Here is an 11925-nt window from a genome sequence, read left to right as displayed (position 1 = left end):
CATGATGACTCCTTGCTGTCCCCAGTCCACCTGGCCTTGCTGCTGTTCCAGTTTCAACTGTTCTGCCTGCGGCTATGGAACCCTGACCTGTCCACCGGACGTGCTACCTGTCCCAGACGTGCTGTTTTCAACTCTCTAGAGACCGCAGGAGCGGTAGAGATACTATTAATGATCGGCTATGAAAAGCCAACTGACATTTACTCCTGATTATTATTTGACCATGCTGGTCATTTATGAACATTTGAACATCTTGGCCATGTTCTGTTATAATCTCCACCCGGCACAGCCAGAAGAGGACTGGCCACCCCTCATAGCCTGGTTCCTCTCTAGGTTTCGGCCTTTCTAGGGAGTTTTTCCTAGCCACCGTGCTTCTACACCTGCATTGCTTACTGTTTGGGGTTTTAGGCTGGGTTTCTGTACAGCACTTCGAGATATTAGCTGATGTACGAAGGGCTATATAAAATAAACTTGATTTGATAAAGTGTTTTAACAGGGCATTGGGCCACTACGGGCCACCAGAAAAGCTCAATGTGCCTGGAACTCTATTGGAGGGATGCGAAGGCATTCTTCCACAATAAATTCCATAACTTGGTGTTTTGTTGATGGTGAAAAATGCTGTCTCAATCTCCCATAAGTGTTCAATTGGGTTGAGATCGAATGACTGACACACACACACACACACACACACACACACACACACACACTCAAAAAAAAGGTTTGACTATCAACATTTTAAAGTAAGTTATACTCAGAAGACGATGCTTATGCGAAATATTAAATAATTAAGGGAATCAATATTTATTTCAGTGATCACATATCTGTAGAGGAAAGGAGATTTTTTTTACTTATTCTGTTTCTCAAGTCTTCCTGTCTTGACAGGTTTTCAGAAAATGAAACAAGTGCAAATCCTTCATACTTGATGCCAAATTCTTTAATTTTGTTGTCACGGTGTTAGATAAAGGATGGATGCTGGTTTGTTTCTATCTACAGTGTTGTTATTGTTGATGTGGGTGCTTAGTATTGACATCACAGTATAAAAGACGTAAAGGACACCTGTGGGTTTTCCTGACTGTTCCTCAAACTGTGTTTATATGGACTACATTGCCAAAAGTATGTGGATGCCTGCTCGTCGAACATCTCATTTCCATTTTAATATGGATTTGGTACCCCCTTTGCTGCTATAAAAGCCTCCACTCTTCTGGGAAGGATTTCCACTAGATGTTGGAACATTGCCGCGTGGACTTGCTTCCATTCAGCCACAAGATCATTAGTGAGGTCGGGCACTGATGTTGGGCGATTAGGCTTGGCTCGCAGTCGGCGTTCCAATTCATCCCAAAGGTGTTCGATGGGGTTGAGGTCAGGGCTCTGTACAGGCCAATCAAGTTCTTCCACATCGATCTCGACAAACCATTGCTTTGTGCACCGGGGCATTGTCATGCTGAAACAGGAAAGGGCCTTCCCCAAACTGTTGCCACAAAGTTGGAAGCACAGAATCATCTAGAATGTAATTGTATGCTGCAGCGTTAAGATTTCCCTTCACTGGAACTAAGGGGCCTAGCCGGAACCATGAAGAACAGCCGCAAACCATTATTCCTCCTCCACCAAACCTTACAGTTGGCACTATGCATTCGGGCAGGTAGCGTTCTCCTGGCATCCGCCAAACCCAGATTTGTCCGTCAGACTGCCAGATGATGAAGCGTGATTCATCACTCCAGAGAACGTGTTTCCACTGCTCCAGAGTTCAATGGCGGTGAACTTTACACCACTCCATCTGACGCTTGGCATTGCGCATGGTGATCTTAGGCTTGTGTGCGGCTGCTCGGCCATGAAAACCCATTTCATGAAGCTCCCGACGAACAGTTCTTGTGCTGACTTTGTTTCCAGAGGCAGTTTGGAACTCTGTAGTTAGTTGCAACTGAGGACAAAACGTTTTTTTACGCGCCATGCGCTTCAGCACTCGGCGGTCCCAATCTGTAAGCTTGTGTGGCCGCCTACTTTGTGGCTGAGCCATTGTTTCTCCTAGACGTTTCCACTTCACAATAACAGCACTTACAGCTGAGTAGGGCAGCTCTAGCCGGGCAGAAATTTGATGAACTGACTTGTTGGAAAGGTGGCATCCTATGACGGTGCGAAGTTGAAAGTCACTGAGCTCTTCAGTAAAGGTGTAAGGCTATTCTACTGCCAATGTTTGTCTATGGAGATTGCATGGCTATGTGGTATATTTTATATACCTGTCAGCAACGGGTGTGGCTGAAATAGCCACATTCACTCATTTGGGGTGTCCACTTTTGTATATATAGTGTATGTATGAGTATGAAATGCCTTGATTAAATGTACATTTATTGTAGATTTGGCATGTCATGACTTTTTATATATTTTTTTACCCCCCATTTTCATGGTGTCCAATTGGTAGTTACAGTTTGTCTCATCGCTGCAACTCCCGTACAGACTTGGGAGAGGTGTGCGTCCTCCGAAACACAGCCCAACCTGCTTCTTGACACAATGCCCACTTAACCAGCCGCACCAATGTGTCGGAGGAAACACCATACACCTGGAGTCGCTAGTGCGTGATGGGACAAGGACATCCCTGCCGGCTAAACCCTCCCCTAACACAGACGACGCTGGGCCAATTGTGTGCCGCCTTATGGGTCTCGACAGAGCCTGGACTCGAACCCAGAATCTCTAGTAGCACAGCTAGCACTGCGATGCAGTGCCTTAGACCACAGTGCCACTCAGGAAGCCGTGTCATCATTACTACTTTTTTGACATAATCACGTTATACAAATCAGTGCTATAGCAGTGACCTTCTCACATCAAGTTAATATTCAGATATGATACAACAGTGATCCTTATTAGTGCGCTAGTCAGAATAATAAATTACTAACAATTATTTTAGAGTCCCATAGTTGCTAGTGGCACATGGCTCTATTATCTCCATATAATTTTAGGCCTCTGCTTAAGAATAAGTCTTCTGTGTGAATCACTAAAAGGCACCTAATCAGAGCAGCTTCTGATGAAACAGCAGTCATTACAGCAGCAATCTGCTCCACAGTGGCTAAGGGTCAGTCCAATTATTGCAGTCACCCACTGTCAGGTTTCTATCACATGAACTCATGGAGTCAATTATACTGGCTTGTGCAAAGGAAACGGAGTCTGCAATGTCTTATCCCTTATCTTAAAAGATGGATTTTGCTGGAGTCCTAGTCACCTCGGATAGACTGTGATTCTACAAATTTATCAGATGCAACCCTTACAAAAAAAGATTGCAGTTTTGAAACTGCAGTAACTGGAGTCAACTGTGATATTTTGGACGCAGCAATTACAGTTTACTGCAGTTATACAGCACTCTGACTGCAATCTTTTTTCGTAAGGGAAGGCGTAGTGTTCAAACAACACGTGGAGCAAATGTTCAGGTGTCCTCTGAAGGAAAGAGAGGAGGAAAAGGGTAGCTACGTTTCTTTTAATTTATTTTTTATTGAACAGTAACAAGCAAAACACAAAAAACATAACAGCCAGAGAGATTACACAAAAATAAAAAAAATCCACCTTATAATCAAATCAATTAGAGAAATGTAGCGAATACATTTTTCGACATTTTGTTTTGCATGCGTTTTTATTGATTCTAAATAGTTTTCCAAATCAGATAAAAAAAAATTGAAAGAGGTATTTGTATTCATACATTTTGATTTGTTTATGAAAATGTTTCCTAATAAAATGAAGAGAATTATGACATATTGACGTTCAATTGTGGAATCAGTGTAGTAAAATAATATGTCAAACTTAGATATGCCAATGGTGGTGTCATGACGTTGCCCTCTTTGGGTACAGCGAGCACCATCCCCCTCTCTGTCTCCTACAACCAGGCTGCTGTGGTCAGAGAGGTCGTAAATTCCTGGAGGAGATTATCTCCTCATGGCCACAGTATAGAGAGAGTGAGTTTTCATAGAGAGAACAACGGAATTTCTTCCACCTCACAGAACTTGAGGTCCGAACAACATTTATGTTCTGGAGAAGGTATAAAAGATCGGTGAAGAATCCAGCTTCGAACTGGTCCAATTTTGTGAAACTCTGGTACAATTTTGTGAAACTCATGGGCGACAATACGGCCACATTACCATAACGCTGTTTATACAATAGCCTCAGATATGAGGCTTATATCTAATTGATGTATAAGATGAATGAGTGAGGATGATACTGTTTGTGAAATTGTGTAATGTGATTTTGGACTGTTAAAACTTCTTGCGACTACAGGGGGTGCTGTTTTCTCATTAGCATAATTGCATTACAGATTAAACGGCTTCCTACTAAATTCTTGCTCGTACAATATGCATATTATTACTATTATTGGATAGAAAACAGTCTCCAGTTTCTATAGGCGTTGGAATTTTGTCTCTGAGTGGAACAGAACAAATTCTAGAGCAATTTCCCTGACATGGAGTCAGATTTCACACATTTTGGCCCCTGATCTGGAGTCAGTTTAAAGGCCACTGTTATTGCTATGAGGATACGGACACTGCTTACGTCTTCCCCTGGATGTCAGTACGTGATGACGCTTTGAATGGTATCGATTGCGCAATCAGGGGCTGCATAAAAGAGCAAATACCGGAAGTAGCATCCCTTTGCTGCCTGCCTCTTGCGCACGGAGGACGTCGGACTCGCCTCCTTCCAAGCGTTTGTTTAGCCAGTAATATTTCTCCGGTCATGTTTTTACTCGTTAGAGGTGTTAAAAACATCATAAGGTAGTTAATTTAAACCGTTTTATAGCAATTTATATCCGTTTAGTGCGATTTTGACCCATTTATTTCTGACGCACTTTGAACAGCTGGGCACGTTTCCAGTTCATGCCGAACGCAGTGGGCATTTCCACATGGCAAGAGGACAGCTTTCGACCAAAAGACGATTAGACCCAAGAATGGATTCTTTGCCCAAGATTCTGATGGAAGAACAGCTCACAGTAAGAACAATTTATGATGATAAATCGTGTTTCTGTCGATAAATGTTAAACGTTTATGTCGCCATCTTGTTTGCTATAGCTTCGCTTGGCGCAACCTGTATTGAAAAGTAAGGATAATTAAAAAAATGTAAATCAGCGATTGCATTAAGAACTAATTTGTCTTTCGATTCCTGTCAACCCTGTATTTTTTAGTCAAGTATATGATTAGCTTTCAATTAAACTAGATCACTCTGATAGATGACGTCAGACATATTGAGGCTTGATTTCCTAGTATTTTTATTGTGTAACCACGGTTTTGTATGGCTAAATATGCACCTTTTCGAACAAACTGTATATGTATGTTGTAAAATGATGTTACAGGAGTGTCATCGGAAGAATTCTGAGAAGGTTAGTGAAAAAATTAATATATTTTGGCGGTGATTACGTTATAGCGCTCTTTGGCTGGAATCGATGCTCTGGTAACGTTTGCACATGTGGTATGCTAACTTATCGATTTATTGTGTTTTCGCTGAAAAACGCTTAGAAAATCTGAAATATGGTCTGAAATCACAAGAACTGGGTCTTTCCATTGCTATGCTTTGTCTATTTTTATGAAATGTTTTATGATGAGTAAATTGGTCATACACGTTGCTCTATCTAGTAATTCTAGTCGATTTGTGATGGTCGGTGCAATTGTAAACTGTGATTTCTACCTGAAATATGCACTTTTTTCTAACAAAAACTATCCTATACCATGAATATGTTATCAGACTGTCATCTGAAGAGGTTTTTTCTTGGTTAGTGGCTATCAATATCTTAGTTGAGCCGAATTGGTGATAGCACCTGAAGGAGTAAGAAACTGATGGAGTTAGAATAGTGGTGTATTTTGCTAACGTGTTTAGCTAATAGATTTACATATTGTGTCTTCCCTGTAAAACATTTTAAAAATCTGAAATGGTGGCTTTATTCACAAGATCTGTATCTTTCATCTGGTGTCTTGGACTTGTGATTTAATGATATTTAGATGCTACTATCTACTTGTGAAGCTATGCTAGCTATGCTAATCAGTGTGTGGGGGGGGTGGGGGGTGATCCCGGACCCGGGGTAGAGGCTCGTGAAAGGTTAAATGAAGGAAACTCCAATTCCCTTTGGAGTTTCCTTCATCTATAATTCCATGTGTATAACTTGTATTATCATCTATATTTATGATGAGTATTTCTGTTGAAACGATGTGGCTATGCAAAGTCACTTGATGTTTTTGCAACTAGTGAATCTAACGCCTCAATGTAAACTCAGATTTTTTTATATAAATATGAACTTAAACAAAACATGCATGTATTGTGTAACATGAAGTCCTATGAGTGTCATCTGATGTAAATAATCGAAGGTTAGTGATTAATTTTATCTCTATTCTGGTTTTTGTGAAAGCTATCTTTAGCTGGAAAAAATGGCTGTGGTTATTGTGGTTTTGTGGTGACCTAACATAATCGTTTGTAGTGCTTTCGCTGAAAAGCCTATTTGAAATCGGCCACTTTGGTGGGATTAACAACAAGATTACCTTTAAAATGATATAAAACACATGAATGTCTGAGGAATTTTAATTATGAGATTTCTGTTTTTTGAATTTGGCGCCCTGCACTTCGACTGGCTGTTGTCATATCGATCTCGTTAACGGGACTGCAGCCATAAAAGGTTAAATCATCATGCAATAATAATGAGTTATTCCATTTCCAATAACCACCAGAGTTGTCACACCCTGATCTGTTTCACCTGTCTTGTGCTTGTCTCCACCAGGTGTCTCCCATTTGTCCCCATTATCTTCTGTGTAATTAATTATACCTGCGTTTTCTGTTTGTCTGTTGGCAGTTCGTCTTGTCCCGTCAAGTCCTACCAGCGTGTTCCCGTGTTTCCTGTGCTCTAGTTTTTGTCCAGACCCTGTCCTGACCCTGATCCTGCCCGCCGTCCTGTACCTGCCTGACTCTGATTTAGATTATGACTCTTTGCCTGGATTGATTTACCTTTCGCTTGCCCCTTGTACTATAATAAAAACTCTAAGCCTGTGTCCGGATAGCACGAACTGGCCATGACTGACCCAGCAGACTCGGACCAGCTCCGCAACGCCGTCTCCTCACAAGGAGCCACCATTGGTAGACACGAGGAGTTACTTCAGGGTCTTATGGAAGGATTCCAGACCTTGGCGGAACGCCATGACCGTGCCTTCAATACATTGCTGGAGCAATTCCGCAGATTGTCTGTTAGGGAGCCCACCACTATAATAACCCCCCAGACTGTCAGTTACCCCGCTACCAGCGCCGCTTCTCCCCAATCTACCCCGGCTTCCCCAAACCCCACATACCTCCTCCAGAGCGCTTTGCTGGCGATCCAGGATCCTGCCGGGCGTTTCTCTCCCAGTGTTCTCATCTTTGAGCTGCAGCCCTCTTCTTTTCATGCGGATTGCTCAAGGATAGTGTACTTGATAACGCTTATGTCTGGGAGGGCTCTCGCCTGGGCTATGGCGGTGTGGGAGCAACAATCCACCATTTGCCTCAGTCTGGAGGAGTTTGTGGAGGTTTGTAAGCCTACCGGCGGAGCAAATCACCCCGGTCAAATGTATTTTACGTTGTCGAAAAAGGCTCCGATTCCCCTGTAGTATCCACCCTTTCCTTGATTTTAGGCCTGTTGGACCAGAGGCCACAACTTTGCCTTTGCTGCCTTGTCTGCTGCAGTCAGGTCCTCAACGAATCTACATTTTCTCTCTTTCAGAAAGGTGCTTTCTTTTGCTTTCTTCAAAACTGCATCGCTCGCTGTGCGGAAAGCAAACTAGATGATCGAACGGCTGCCGATGTTTATGTCCAATGGCCGATGAGCACTGATACGTTTTATCTATAATTTCTCTTAATAATTCATCTTCATATAACAAGGATTGAAAAGGATTTGTCAGTAGTTTGTCGACTTGATTCATGATGACTGCTAGCTAAGATTTTGAAAGTATGATGTTGACATGATCAGTCCAATCAAAACTATGGTAGATAAAATGACGTCAAATCACGTTATATCTGTGGCCAATGAACCCGAGTTGTCTTGGATGGCCACTTCTAATGTAACTCTATGGCAGCACCCAAGGGGCTTGAATTTTTTAACTCCACCCGTCGATTTTGCGGTGATGTGTCCCATTAGTGACAGAACACTGAGCCAATCACGGCGCAACTGGAGAACATTACCATCCCCTATGCTCCGTATTTTCCTCTGGCTGCCCCACCACCACAGAAGCACTGAGCTAGGCTGAAACACCTGCATTTTGGAGCTGCCTTACTCAAGCTGCTTAATTAACTTAAAGTTTTATTTATTTTTACATTGTTTGCAAACTGACATGTGACACGTATTCATGCCAATCTATCATGCAAAATAGGCACTATATATTTTTTATTATTATTATTTTTAGCTAAACAGGTGGGGCTCAATTACAGGTCGCCACTGTTTACAACACATGGACACTTACCAAGGCTGAATCAAAAGTACTGAAAACATATTACGATCGTTGTGAAGCATATGTTGTGCCAAAGAACAATAAGATTTTCACTAGGTACAAATTCCAAGAGAAAGTACAGAGAGCTAGCGAATCGTTTGAACATTGTGACTGGCCTGCGTCTGCTTGTGAAAGACTGATTATGCGAACAAGGACGAGATGGTCAGGGACCGTACTGTATTTGGAATACACTTTTGAATGTTGGGTCTGAGCTAACGCTGGACAAAGCTATCGACATAGCACAGAGTCAGATGAAAAACATTTAGGGCAGCAGCACGAGCGCATATGTGAACAAGCAGTGCAAGCAGTCAGGCAGAAATCAAAGCAGCTAGCCTCGAACTAGGCCCATCTTCCGGCTAGCCGAAGAGATTCCATCAAGCAATCCCTGGGCTTCAATTACCTCTTGTCAATTGACCTGGACCCTTTGCTGCCGACCCGGAGCATCAGCGATCCATCACGACTGGTCTACCGACATAACCGTCTGAGGGGTTTTCTGTCCCGAAGCAAGCACCAGTTAGCCTGGAGCTAGCCTCGAGCTAGGCCCTTCTCCCGGCTAGCCGAAGAATTTCCATCAGATAATTCCTGGGCTTCAATACCTCTTCTGCCAATTGGCCTGGACCCTTTGCTGCCGACATGGCCCCCCGATCCATCACGACTGGTCTGCCGACGTAACCGTCCGAGGGGGTTTCAGACTCTCCCGTTGCTATGTCCCACAGAGGCCCACCTGCTAGCCTGCTGCTAGCCCTGGCCTGCTTGCTTACCTGAATCGCTGTGCCTCCAGCTCGCCTAGCTACTCACTGGACCCTATGATCACTCGGCTACACATGCCTCTCCCTAATGTCAATATTCCTTGTCTATTGCTGTTTTGGTTAGTAATTTTTGTCTTATTTCACTGTTGAGCCTCCAGCCCTGCTCAATATGCCTTAGCTAGCCCTTATGTTCCAACCCCCAAACATGCAGTGACCGCAGCTGGCTTAAATGGTGCCTCTAGAGACAAAACCTCTCTCACCATCACTCAATGCCTAGGCTTACCTCCACTGTACTCACATCCTTCCATACCCTTGTCTGTACATTATGCCTTGAATATATTCTTCCGCACCCAGAAACCTGCTCATTTTACTTTCTGTTCTGAACGCACTAGACAACCAGTTCTTTTAGCCTTTAGCCGTACTCTTATCCTACTCCTCCTCTGGTGATTTAGAGGTTAACCCAGGCCCTGTAGCCCCCAGCATCACTCCCATTCCCCAGGCGCTCTCATTTGTTGACTTCTGTAATCGTAAAAGCATTGGTTTCATGCATGTTAACATTAGAAGCCTCCTCCCTAAATTTGTTTTATTCACTGCTTTAGCACACTCCGCCAACCCGGATGTCCTAGCCGTGTCTGAATCCTGGCTTAGGAAGGCCACCAAAAATCCGGACATTTCCATCCCTAACTACAACATTTTCTGACAAGATAGAACTGCCAAAGGTGGCGGATTTGCAATCTACTGCAGACATAGCCTGCAGAGTTCTGTCATACTATCCAGGTCTGTGCCCAAACAATTCGAGCTTCTACTTTTAATAATCCACTTTTCCAGAAACAAGTTGCTCAACGTTGCCGCTTGTTATAAACTCCCCTCGGCCCCCAGTTACACCCCGGACACCATATGTGAAATGATCGCCCCCCATTTATCTTCAGAGTTCGTACTGTTAGGTGACCTAAACTGGGACATGCACCCCAGCCATCCTACAATCTAAGCTCGATGCCCTCAATCTCACACAAATCATCAAGGAACCTACCAGGTACTACCCTAAACCCGTAACCATGGGCACCCTCTTAGATATCATCCTGACCAACCTGCCCTCTAAATCCACCTCTGCTGTCTTCAACCAGGATCTCAGCGATCACTGACTCATTGCCTGCGTGCGTACTGGGTCCGCGGTCGAACGACCACCCCTCATCACTGTCAAATGCTCCCTAAAACCCTTCAGCGAGCAGGCCTTTCTAATCGACCTGGCCCGGGTATCCTGGAAGGATATTGATCTCATCCCGTCAGTAGATGATGCCTGGTTGCTCTTCAAAAGTGCTTTCCTCTCCATCTTAAATAAGCATGCCACATTCAAAAAATGTAGAACTAAGAACAGATATAGCCCTTGGTTCACCCCAGACTTGACTGCCCTTGACCAGCACAAAAACATCCTGTGGCACTCTGCATTAGCATCAAATAGCACCCGCGATATGCAAGCTTTTTCAAACAGAAATTTGCTTCCTGTAGCACTAATTCCCAAAAGTTTTGGGACACTGTAAAGTCCATGGAGAATAAGAGCACCTCCTCCCAGCTGCCCACTGCACTGAGGATAGGAAACACTGTCACAACTGATCAATCTACGATAATTGAGAATTTCAATAAGCATTATTCCACGGCTGGCCATGCTTTCCACCTGGCTACCCCTACCCTGGCCAAGATCTCAGCTCCCCCTGCAGCAACTTTCCCCCCCCCACTCCTCCTTCACCCAAATCCAGACAGCTGATGTTCTGAAAGAACTGCAAAATCTGGATCCCTACAAACCAGCTGGGCTAGACAATCTGGTCCCTCTCTTTCTAAAATGATCCGCTGCAATTGTTGCAACCCCTATTACTAGCCTATTCAACCTCTCCTTTGTATCGTCTGAGATCCCCAAAGATTGGAAAGCTGCCGCAGTCATCCCCCTCTTCAAAGGGGGAGACACTCTAGACCCAAACCGTTATAGACCTAAATCCATCCTGCCCTGTCTTTCTAAAGTCTTCGAAAGCCAAGTTAATAAACAGATCACCGACAATTTCGAATCCCACCGTACCTTCTCCACTATGCAATCTGGTTTCCGAGCTGGTCATGGGTGCACCTCAGCCACGCTCAAGGTCCTAAACGATATCATAACCGCCATTGATTAAAGACAGTACTGTGCAGCAGTCTTCATCGACCTGGCCAAGGCTTTTGACTCTGTCAATCATCGCATTCTTATCGGCAGACTCAACAGCCTTGGTTTCTCAAATGACTGCCTTGCCTGGTTCACCAACTACTTCTCAGATAGAGTTCAGTGTGTCAAATCGGAGGGCCTGTTCTCCAGACCTCTGTCAGTCTCTATGGGGGTGCCACAGGGTTCAATTCTCGGGCTGACTCTTTTCTCTCTATACATCAATGATGTCGCTCTTGCTGCTGGTGATTCTCTGATCCACCTCTACGCAGACGACACCATTCTGCATACATCTGGCCCTTCTTTGGACACTGTGTTAACAAACCGCCAAACGAGCTTCAACGCCATACAACACTCCTTCCGTGGCCTCCAACTACTTTTAAATGCTAGTAAAACTAAGTGCATGCTCTTCAACCGATTGCTGCCCGCACCCTTCCGCCCGACTAGCATCACTACTCTGGACGGTTCTGACCTAGAATATGTGGACAACTACAAATACCTAGGTGTCTGGCTAGACTGTAAACTATCCTTC

This window comes from Salvelinus alpinus, chromosome 16 (genome assembly GCF_045679555.1).
Source record: "Salvelinus alpinus chromosome 16, SLU_Salpinus.1, whole genome shotgun sequence".
NCBI lineage: Eukaryota > Metazoa > Chordata > Actinopteri > Salmoniformes > Salmonidae > Salvelinus > Salvelinus alpinus.
This window is presented reverse-complemented; position numbering follows the sequence as displayed.